Consider the following 12,373-nt stretch of genomic DNA (forward strand, 5'->3'; position numbering starts at 1 on the left):
ATCCTAGGAACTAACCTGCAGTAAGTATTGTACTTCATAATCGTAACTATCTGCATTAACCATCATCAGAGCAATGTCAGGCAACAGAATGCAGCAGTGCCTTGGTAGCTACTTGGGGACCTGCCTGAGTCGTGTTCTAAGGAAAGCGTAATTGCTGGTTCACATTATATCATTCTAGCGAGAAGTACCGAATTTTGCTTTTTCTCTACAAACATCCAGAACTAAGTTCAGTAATAAAATGCTAAGAAGATATTTGCATTGTGCCAACGCAACGATCAACCTATTTTTATAGATTTTTATTTTCACAGCCATTCTCGTTCTGCATTGCAATAAACTTCACTCATTATTTGCTTGTTCTTATTACGATTATTGCCGGCCGAAGTGGCCGTGCGGTTAAAGGCGCTGCAGTCTGGAACCGCAAGACCGCTACGGTCGCAGGTTCAAATCCTGCCTCGGGCATGGATGTTTGTGATGTCCTTAGGTTAGTTAGGTTTAACTAGCTCTAAGTTGTAGGGGACTCATGACCTCAGCAGTTGAGTCCCATAGTGCTCAGAGCCATTTGAACCATTTATTACGATTATTACTGTCATTCTCTCACTCGCAAGAGTTTTCACATCCCTATCTGGTATCGATGCACATGAAGAGTGGCTATGAAAGATGGGAATACTGAATGTTACGTCATGAAGAATACACTCCTTTGCTTCGGCACCTCGTGATCAACGCTACAGGAGAAATGAGATACATAAAGTTGACAATGGGAGGACAGATACGCTGGCACAACTCAGCAACTACTCCTGTTGATTTAACACAGTGTTACCAGATAAACTGGTGCTGCGGAATCGAAAATGTAGTACGGACTTTGCCACAGTAGCAGAGAGCTGCTAATTTCAGACCATGACCGTGGATCACACTTGGGTCAGCTGCTGGTTAGAGTGTTGCAACTGTAAATGGAAGACTTTGTTTGATAGTTTTGTGGTGATGCTGTATGAATAAATTATGCCATTGGATAAAAAACGGTTTAGTTTTGAGACCTAACCCTCGAGGGGGGAGGGTGTGGAGAGGCAGAGTGGTCTGCTTCATGAATTCCAAGCAAAAAAACACAAAAACAATACAGGAAGGGTTCAAACAACTACTTTCTTGTAGAGACATGCATTTGGAATCTACTGATCGTTGAGGGGCCAAACAAGAGGGTAACATTATAGAAGCAATTATCATGCTACTTAGTATGTAAGAGAGCATACAGATTTCAAGGAGGAAACGAATGATGACGCAGACTTCCTCGTTATCCATATGTGCGGCATATCTTTCGTGTTAACGAAATAAATATCCCGCTTTACTTCTTCTTAAATCTCAAATGAAATGAATACCATGAGGAATCGAATATTTGTTAACTGTGTCTCTTTTTACTTCCATTCCTACCAACATATTTCTTCATTCTCGTGATAATCGTGACATTCTAAATGTATGCTGCAAAAGATTGCACGTGGACACATTCGACATAGAGGTGCAAAGCGTTTGATATCTTACATTATATTCAATTCAAATAAGGTTAAGATTTATTTTTACTTCGTCTGTAGTTTGAGAAAATTATGAACGTTATGGAAAATTATTTTACATGCTTTATGCTGAATGAGAAACACTGAACCATCCGTTTTGATTTCCTACGTTGAAATGATATAATGTCGGTTGTCAACAGCCTTCTTCCACGCCGGAAGCTGAAACTTGTATCATTCTGGATTAATGATAATTGAATGCTTCAAATGTATACATAGCCCACAAAGCGACGTCAGAAACTATCAGGAGGGAACGCCGCATAAGAGCCAAACGTGCGCGCACGTCTCCCCTCTGAAGAACCGTATCGGACAATCACGACAAGCATTTCGCTGAAGAGCTGCCTCGTAAGAGAACTGAGAATAGGCAGCGTCGTAGCAAATATTTGTCAACACTGTGATAGTGCATTTAGTTCCGAGTGTAGACCGGTATTACTTCGCTAAATTCACATGGCGTTCGTTTTTCACATCGAAGACTCATACGATATAACCCACTGTACGACGAGACACTTAGAAAGTATATTTAAGAACGGCGTTCTTCACATATGTAACACCTGTTTGCGTGTTTAATGTTGCGCTTTGAGGCTCAGGCAATATCGCAAAGACTATAGTCCGCCTGTTGTCGCGAGTGTGTCGTTAGCCCAGTGGTTCCCTTATGCGTTGCGATGATAGTGCTATATGAGATGGCAGTTCCAATCTCGGAGAAAGCCGCTGACCACGACCTTTTTATATTCAATTTTAATTAATGGAGTTGCAAACTGCTAGCAAAAATTCCTTACACGAAATCTGAGGAATGCCTTTACACACAAATCTTCGTGCAATTTGGACTTAGTAAATGATGTTAACATCACGGATGTCTACTTTGCAAATGTCAAGGTGCTTCACTGTAAATAGTTTCGGACAAGATTCAAACCGACTGTCAACGATACGAATTTGAGCTTTGTTCGTCATATAGGTCTAACATGTCAGGAGGTGGTTTATGAAGTGGACTTCCTCTCCTCTAAATTTTTGCAATAGCATTTAACTGTAGTTTTTCTGACACCGGCGTTATCAATTCCTTTCCGTTCTCTGAAACCTCAAAAACAATAACTCTTTCTGGTTTAAATCTGATGACATTAACTATCACTTCCGATCAACGTTAAATACTTCATGAATCCATACATCGAACTCGAAATGTGCAGGGTTCCTGCACTGCTACAGAGCATGCATTGCAAGGTATTCACACAGTTTATCGCATAGACTTACCATAAGGAATGAAACAAAAACTGTAATACACTTTACGCCACAGACGCTCACTCTGCCTTGACGAAAACATCCGAATATTGGCCAAAAGTTGCACAAATAATTTACTTTGGAAGAAAAAGAAGTGAGGTATGAAGCATTTATAAATTCATCGAATGTAGTGTGTTGGTTTAATTTCGTCCCGGCCCATACTCAGCTGTTGCCGATTAATGTAATACAGTAATCACCGTTGCTTTGGAGCGTGAGTGAAAATCGTAGAAATTTTCTGTGGGACAACATTTAATAATAATAAAGCGTTTTAAATTATCAAAAGCGATGAGCGGTAGCAGTAGCTTTCGATAAAGAACGGGGGAGTGCAGCGCCGCTGCTGTCGCCACGGCCGCTGCTGGTAGCCAGCAAGTGGATCCCGGAGCTTTACCGCATACAGCGTCCAGAGGAGGACAGTCTTCGAGAAATCTGCCGCAAAATGGTTACTGGTTAAAATTTTGCTATCGGTGTGTCAGAAGTAAAATAGATCTGCGCTACCATTAAATTCACGTCTTCACCATTCAGACAGAAGAGGCTTTAAAAAACGGTTTACCCCAGGTCGTCTCGCCGGCCGCAGTGGCCATGCGGTTAAAGGCGCTGCAGTCTGGAACCGCAAGACCGCTACGGTCGCAGGTTCGAATCCTGCCTCGGGCATGGATGTTTGTGATGTCCTTAGGTTGGTTAGGTTTAACTAGTTCTCAGTTCTAGGGGACTAATGACCTCAGCAGTTGAGTCCCATAGTGCTCAGAGCCATTTGAATTTGAACCAGGTCGTCTCGATTCACAGACATTGTACACATTAGAAGAACGCGTGGTACCACTAGACCACGGGCCTAAACAGACTACGTTTTCTCTAACATCGGACAAGACATCCTCCAGGAAGTGCCGCAGTCTACAGTGTTTCCAGATTGTGCAGATAGCCGGACTCAGAGAATTAGCGAGTTGGTCAGTTTATTTTCCCATGTCGCGATCGACGCGGACTTTGCCTCTGCAGCGGCCAGCCGCCGGTCGAGTTTTATGTGAAAGAGTGTACGTTTACTTTTCACGGCATTTTACATGTGGAGGACACAATTATCTATATGGTGTTTGCAATGTCAGCCTTAGTCATTAGGAGAAGGGTAGAACGAAGACGTAATACTAAGAGAAGGAATTGGGTTCGATCCTGACTGAGAAGCAGTGGTGAAAGCAGGACCATATACTCCTTGTTAATGAAGGAGTTGCCTCGCAAAGTGGGCGCGCGATCTAAGGTGTCATGTCACGGACTGCGCGGCCGCTCCCGCCAGAGGTTCGAGTCCTGCCTCGGGGCCGGCTGGTGTGGCCGAGCGGTTCTAGGCGCTACAGTCTGGAACCGCGCGACCGCTACGGTCGCAGGTACGAATCCTGCCTCGGGCATGGACGTGTGTGATGTCCTTAGGTTAGTTAGGTTTAAGTAGTTCTAAGTTATGGGGGACTGATGACCTCAGAAGTTAAGTCCCATAGTGCTCAGAGCCATTTGAACCTCCCTCGGGCGTGTGTTTTGCTCTTAGCATAAATTAGTTTAAGCAATGTGGAAGTCTAAGGACCGATGACCTCAGCAAAAATGGTTCAAATGGCTCTGAGCACTATGGGACTTAACATCGATGGTCATCAGTCCCCTAGAACTTCAGAACTACTTAAACCTAACTAACCTAAGGACATCACACAACACCCAGTCGTCACGAGGCAGCGAGATGACCTCAGCACTTAGAAATTCACACACATTTGAATGAAAGGGGTTGGAGCCCTAAGATCCACAGGGATTTAGGAACTTCGTCAGAATAGCTGGGCCTCGATTTGACAAGCTGCTGTAGATCGCACATAACGGGATTCGCGCAAGTTACTGAAAGAAGCTATTTCACAACAGTGCGATCGCAAAGATGCAAACCGACTTTTTACAGCCCTCACTGGTCGAGGCCGGTAAAACATACAGATTCTGAATTAAACATTTGTAAACGTACCTTTTCTTGTACAGCGTATCTAGAGAATCATATAGACACCTTTCTTTGCTCTGTGTCTCAATAAGTATGCTTGTACTTTCTTTGTTTCGTTCCATTTCTACAATAAGAAGCTATCATTAGATATATAGCTTTTCTCAACGGTGATACTGGTATGCACTACTGGCGTAAGTTTGTATAGGAGTGGAAGGACCTGGCAAAATAAGAACTGAACATCTTTCGTATCAAGATTTTTAGTAATACTCCTCAGGAAAAATCACTTTACCAGTTAGCCCCACAGGGTCTTGACATTTTAAGACGAAACTGTGCAATTAGATAAAAAAGTTAACAATTACTGATAATCGATCAACGGTGTAAACAAATATTTCAGTGAGATCAAATAACAAGAAGTTATAGTGTTGACTCAAATACTTGCTCCCTCAACTCCCCAAGGTCATTCATGGGAACCTAAAGTATGAAAGTTCAAAATTATAACAAACGTTATTCTCTTTTCAAAAATATACATATTTTGTGTGCCACGGGCTACTATTGTTGAAATATTTACAGCAAATTTCAGTAAGAGAGGCAAGATAATATTTCACCAATTGAAGTTACACAGCAATCTCTTCAAAGGTTCTAAGGAAACAGTATTCAAAACAGGCAGGCCACATCCATCTTTAAAATCTGTTTGACTAAAATACAACAAATAATTCAGGTTTCTTACAAAGGAGTTCATTAAAAGGAAACAAAAACAATTAAAATTGCTTGATATGAAACTACCACGCGGCAGTGTGCTCCGGACGAATGGACCCGAAATTATTTAGGGTACACCGGATCCGTGAAGTAATCAAAACGCCCTCGGTCCCGGGTTCGAGTCCCACCGCTGCTTAAATTTTGATTAGTAATCAGCATTGGCGGTCGAAGACTTCCGACATAAGAAGTCACCCTCGTTCTGCCAACGGCCTTGTCAAAGAGGGCGGAGGAGCGGACAGAGGTTCAGGGCACTCTCTTGTCCTAGATGTGGGAAACTGCCCCTAAAGGCAGAAGAACCAGCAGTTCAAAATGGTTCAAATGGCTCTGAGCACTATGTGACTTAACTTCTGAGGTCATCAGTCGCCTAGAACTTAGAACTAATTAAACCTAACTAACCTAAGGACATCCCACACATCCATGCCCGAGGCAGGATTCGGACCTGCGACCGTAGCGGTCGCTCGGTTCCAGACTGTGGCGCCTAGAACCGCACGGCCACTCCGGCCGGCGAACCAGCAGTGATCAACGGCATGAGGATGCAGAAGGCAATGGAAACCACAGCATTAAAGAAACGTAACATGTATCAACAGGACATGTGGCCTTTAATTGAGAAGTGTCATGATCATCTCTCCATTGGCAAAAGATACCGGAATAGTCGCTCATTCAGATCTCCGGAAAGTTACTGCCAAAGGGGAGGTAACCGTGAGAAAAATATTGAACAATCAACGAAAGGATTCTACGAATCGGGGCGTGGAATGTCAGAAGCTTGAACGTAGTAGGGAAACTAGAAAATCTGAAAAGGGAAATGCAAAGGCTCAATCTATATATAGTAGGGGTCAGTGAAGTGAAATGGAAAGAAGGCAAGGATTGCCGGTCAGGTGAGTATAAGGTAATATCAACAGCAGCAGAAAATGGTATAAGGGGAGTAGAATTCGTTATGAATAAGAAGGTAGGGCAGAGAGAGTGTTACTGTGAATAGTTCAGTGATAGGGTTATTCCTATCAGAATCGACAGCAAACCAACACCGACAACGATAGTTCAGGTATATATGCGGACGTCGCAAGCTGGAGATGAAGAGATAGAGAAAGTATATGATGATATTGAAACGGCAATACAGTACGTAAAGGGAGACGAAACTAATAGTCATGGGATACTGGAATGCTGTTGTAGGGGGAAGAGGTAGAAGAAAAGGTTACAGGAGAATATGGGCTTGGGACAAGGAATGAGAGAAGAAAGACTAATTGAGTTCTGTACCTAGTTTCAGCTAGTAATAGCGAATACTCTGTTCAAGAATCGCAAGAGGCGGAGGTATACTTGAAAAAGGCCGGGTGATACGGGAAGATTTCAGTTAGATTACATGATGGTCAAACAGAGATTCCGAAATCAGATACTGGATTGTAAGGCGTACCCAGGAGCAGATATAGACTCAGATCACAATATAGTAGTGATGAAGAGTAGGCTGAAGTTTAAGACATTAGTCAGGTGTGGTGTCACCGCCAGACACCACACTTGCTAGGTGGTAGCTTTAAATCGGCCGCGGTCCATTAGTACATGTCGGACCCGCGTGTCGCCACTGTGTGATCGCAGACCGAGCGCCACCACAAGGCAGGTCTCGAGATACGGACTAGCACTCGCCCCAGTTGTACGGACGACTTTGCTAGCGACTACATGGACGAAGCATTGCTCATTAGCCGAGCCAATAGTTAGAATAGCCTTCAGCTAAGTCAATGGCTACGACCTAGCAAGGCGCCATTAGTAACATTGCATGTATCTAAAGAGTCTCACTTGTATCGCCACAATCTCCAGATGTACCAAAAGGATGGATTAAAGTTAAGTATTACAGAAGCCACGTACTTTTCTTTATAGCATTCATTACGTATCCTGTTACAGACCTATAACTTGCCTGCTAAACGCGTGCCTTTCGGCTACTTCCGTGGCGTGGCTGTCTTGCTACGCCTCAACAGTTGGCGACGAGTCAACGGAAAGGGTCTTGTTCTTTCTAATTGCTTACATTTACTTGTGTCATGGCTTCGCCAGATGTACTGTCCGAATTTTATCGCTTGCAGAATCAGCAGACGCAGGCGTTATTGGATGCCCTTGGACAGCTCGTCCAGGGTCAACGTGCACTGCAAAACGATGCGGCAGCCGCCGTTTCACCGCTACCGCAGCCACAACTCGCAGTTGCACCCCAGTTTCGGCCTTTTGATTCAGCCCAGGAGTCATGGACGGAGTGGTCACGCCAGTTTGGATTTCATCTCGCCGCCTACAGAATTCAAGGTAACGAGCGGCAGCCTCATTTATTGGCGTGTGTAGGGGTGCAAACGTACCGTGTGATAGTGAAATTATTTCCCCAACGCGACGTCGCAACTCTGTCCTACGAAGAAATTTTGTCTGCTTTAGATGCCTATTTCAAGGAAACAGTTAATGTAGTTGCAAAAAGGTATACGTTCTTTCGTACAAAACGTACGGCCAGTGAAACTAATAGGGAGTGGGTTGCAACATTGCAAGGCCTTACAAGGGATTGTGCTTTTGAGTGTGAATGTGGACTACTTATTCAGATACAATGGTACGTGATGCAATTGCACAGAACGTTTCTGATGTTCGTATACGGGAACAGATTTTGAAACTAGTTAATCCCTCCCTTCAGCAAGTGATAGACATATTAGATAGACAAGACACACTTGACTTTGCTCAGGAATCATTTGCAACTTCGCCAGCCGTGTGTACCATTAACCGGCCCGCTGGGCGCGCTGCGCGGACCGATAACCTGCCCTCGCGCACGTCCACGCAGCTGCCGCCACGCTCTAAATCAGGTGTGCCGCGCAAGCATACAAATGCAGTGAAATCATGCCCGCGGTGTGCAACTAGACATTCGCGTGACACTTGCCCGTCACGCCAAGCTATTTGTTTTTACTGTAATAAAAAAGGACATGTTCAAAGTGTTTGCCAGAAAAAGCTCAGATCAGACACTCCTAATCATTCCAGGCCCTTTGCTTCGCGCCGGAATCGAACCAAGGATACTCAGGCTCGTGGACCTTCGCCCATGGACATTCATGTAGTTAATTCCACTTTGTCCAGTGCCACTGTCTCTAACAGTGACTGTGTTCGTCCCACAAAACGTGTGCGTCGCTGTCGACGGAAATCTCGTCAGGTTGCAAGTGATTCTGTACCTCTATCAGTTCAAATTGCACGAGACAGTCGCTCTTGTCGTCAGCAGGACAATAAACTTTTTGTAGATTTGGACTTTAATGGAATGGTCATACCATTCCAGCTCGATACCGGAGCTGCAGTTTCATTGCTCAATCACGACACGTACAAACAACTGGGCAAACCTCCGTTGCGTGCCGCACATGTTCAGTTAAATAGTTATTCAGGTCAGAATATCCCTGTGTTAGGACAGTGCACTCTTCTTGCAACATACAAGGGACAAACAAAACTTGTGTCATTTTACGTTCTTCATTCTTCTCCTGCAGTGAACTTATTTGGTTTAGATTAATTTCAATTGTTTAACTTGTCTATTGTAAATCAGGTCCTATCAGTGAATCAGACTGTGCCTTCAGACAGTATTTCTCGTCTGTGTGAAGAATTTGCAGACATTTTTGCACCGGGCCTTGGTTGCGCTAAGGACTATGAAGCACATTTGGAACTGAAAGTCAACGCGCAACCGAAATTTTTCAGAGCGCGCAATGTTCCTCACGCCTTGCGTGATGAGGTCGCAAGAACATTACACGATTTAGAATCACAAGGTGTAATTGAACGTGTGCCCACTATTGTTTCCGACAATGGCCCACAATTCATGTCCACAGAATTTGTCATTCTGCCAGGCCAATGGTATTCAACATCTGACATCCGCGCCGTTTTCGCCTCAGTCAAACGGTGCCGCTGAACGATTGGTCCGGACTTTCAAGTCACAGATGTTGAAGTTGAAAGAGTCGCATTCTCGGGAGGACGCGTTGTTGCTCTTTTTGTCATCCTATCGCTCTCAGCCCCGAGATGGTCGCTCGCCGGCTGAGTTGCTCCACGGTCGTCCTCATCGAACCTTGATGTCTTTGCTGCGCCCGCCGCATCAGGTTCCTGTGCAGCGGCAGACTCCTGCTTTTGCTCCAGGCGACGTTGTATTCTATCGCAACTATCGAGGTTCACGGCGTTGGCTCGCAGGGCGCATTCTTCGCTGCCTCGGCCGCGCGATGTATTTGGTTTTGGGGGCCTCTGGTGAGGTGCGTCGGCATCTCAATCAGCTGCGCCTCTGTCGTCGCACGGGTTCTGCCGCTCCCCGTCTGCTTTCAGCGACGGTGCCGTCCGGTCAGCGCCCTGGGGACCCATCTACTGGCTCGCCTCATCCCCAGGTGTTACCGACGATGCCTTCCATTTTGCCCCAAGGCGACGCGCCGCCGCCGCCTCCGCCACCGCCGCCTGTTCTCCCGCCGGCGCCGCCCGCAGTGGACGCTTCGCTGCAGCCGCCGGGCGCCTTCCTGGGTCGCGCGCCGCCAATCGCTTCCCGTGACCAGCTGTCCTCCGACATGGAACTCTTGCCCGCTCCGGACCACATGACATCAACGCGCGTCGGATGTCCCGACGCAATGGAGGTCGACCCTTCAGCCCCTCCTGTCTCTTTACGGGCGCATACACCACATGTTGACGTGCACCCTGGACTAGGTTTTCAGGCGTTTCCTAGATCCCCTCGGACCGAATGGCCGGGTGCGGGTGGCACAGCCTCGCCTGTTGTTAGGCTCCCCACCTCATCGCATACGTCGACATGGGGTCCTCCCCACGGCGGGCGGAAGCCTTATAACACGACCGTTCGCCGATTTGCGGGGGAGGAATGTGGTGTCACCGCCAGACACCACACTTGCTAGGTGGTAGCTTTAAATCGGCCGCGGTCCATTAGTACATGTCGGACCCGCGTGTCGCCACTGTGATATCGCAGACCGAGCGCCACCACAAGGCAGGTCTTGAGATACGGACTAGCACTCCCCCCAGTTGTACGGACGACTTTGCTAGCGACTACACGGACGAAGCATTGCTCATTAGCCGAGCCAATAGTTAGAATAGCCTTCAGCTAAGTCAATGGCTACGACCTAGCAAGGCGCCATTAGTAACATTGCATGTATCTAAAGAGTCTCACTTGTATCGCCACAATCTCCAGATGTACCAAAAGGATGGATTAAAGTTAAGTATTACAGAAGCCACGTACTTTTCTTTATAGCATTCATTACGTATCCTGTTACAGACCTATAACTTGCCTGCTAAACGCGTGCCTTTCGGCTACTTCCGTGGCGTGGCTGTCTTGCTACGCCACAACATCAGGAATAATCTATTCGCAAAGAAGTGGGATCAGAAGTACTAAGGAATGACGAGATACGCTTGAAGTTCTCTAAGACTATAGATACAGCAATAAGGGATAGCTCAGTAGGCAGCACAGTTGAAGAGGAACGGACATCTTTAATAAGGGCAATCACAGAAGCTGGAAAGAAAAACTAAGGAAACTTAATACTACCTATCTTAACTTGGCTAAGGTGCACTTGCAACCCATTTCCACTCTCTTCGTTGCGGAGTCTAAGTGTGACCGGAGTGGGTACCTCCAACACCTTATGTGGCCCCACAAAGCGTGGTGACTTGCTGAGTAAGGCGTCCGGGAAACGGTCACCCCACTTTGTGGACGCGTATTGCGTGTTGGAAGTGCCCGCTCTGGCGGCCACAGCTTGGTATTCTGTGGCCATTCTGGCTGGTCAGTTCCATCCCACGGTTCAGTGTTTGTTCCCCAGTGATGATGCTGTGTTTGTGAGGACAGGCCACTTACACAGATAGCATCGCCCAGGACTGGTTTTGTGAGCATGAGTATGAATTGTTGCATCCCATCTGGCCCCACTAAGGCCACCTGATCTCAATATTATTGAGACTGTGCAGTCTACTTTGGACAGAAGGGTGTTTGATCGCTATCCACCTCAATCACCGTTACTGGTAAGTGCCAATATTTTGCAGGAAGAATAGTATAAGATGCCCTTCAGAACCATACCAGACCTGTACTGTTCTCTTCCGAGACGAATCTTAGTTGCTTTGAATGGTAGTGGGTTTCCCTCCACAGTGTTTGATATGGTAATGAGATGTTTTTGGTGTTTCCATATTTTTGCCCACCCCCTGTACGTAACATGTCAGGCATTTTCAGAAAGTAGATGCTGTGACGATGACATGTTGTGCTTTTTCGTTTTTTTTTAGAGCTGGCAACAATGAGCAGTAGAGGGGGATTCCCGGACAAGAGTGAGCAACGCAGGAACATGGTAGTACGTAAGCTCACACTGTAGTGTGCAGTAGCATGAAAGATGCTGGTAAAAATTCCTAGCGGTATTTTTGCACGAATCAAACCGGTTTACGTCGACTGTGTTATGAAAGAATCGAGTGTGTTTAAGTGTTGTAGTCAGTTTAGCGGGACAGAACAAATGTTAATGAGGAACAGAGGAGTGAAAACGTTTCACTTTGAGTGGTGAGTTGGTGCAAAAAAAATCGAGGAAACTTTTTGTGAAGACCGCCGATCGACAATGGATGAAAGTTCTGCTATGTTTCCGCAACGCTCCAGAACCCTCTTACAAACAGAAGAGCTGTATTGTGTACGAAACGTGGGTGGCTCATTACATGCCTGAGAGAAAAATAAAGTCGTCACAGTGGCGTCACACAAATACTCCGACTGGCATAAAATTCAAAACGGCAATTTCGGGCAGAAAAGGATATCAAGGCCTCAGTGTTTTAGGACCGAAAAGGCTTCATTTTGGTCCAATTTTTGCCTGAGGGGGAGACCATGCACGACAAAGCCCGTTCTCACACAACCTTAAGCGGGCTCTGTTGGACTCATTTGTTT

This window comes from Schistocerca piceifrons, chromosome 8 (assembly GCF_021461385.2).
Source record: "Schistocerca piceifrons isolate TAMUIC-IGC-003096 chromosome 8, iqSchPice1.1, whole genome shotgun sequence".
Classification (NCBI taxonomy): Eukaryota; Metazoa; Arthropoda; class Insecta; order Orthoptera; family Acrididae; genus Schistocerca; species Schistocerca piceifrons.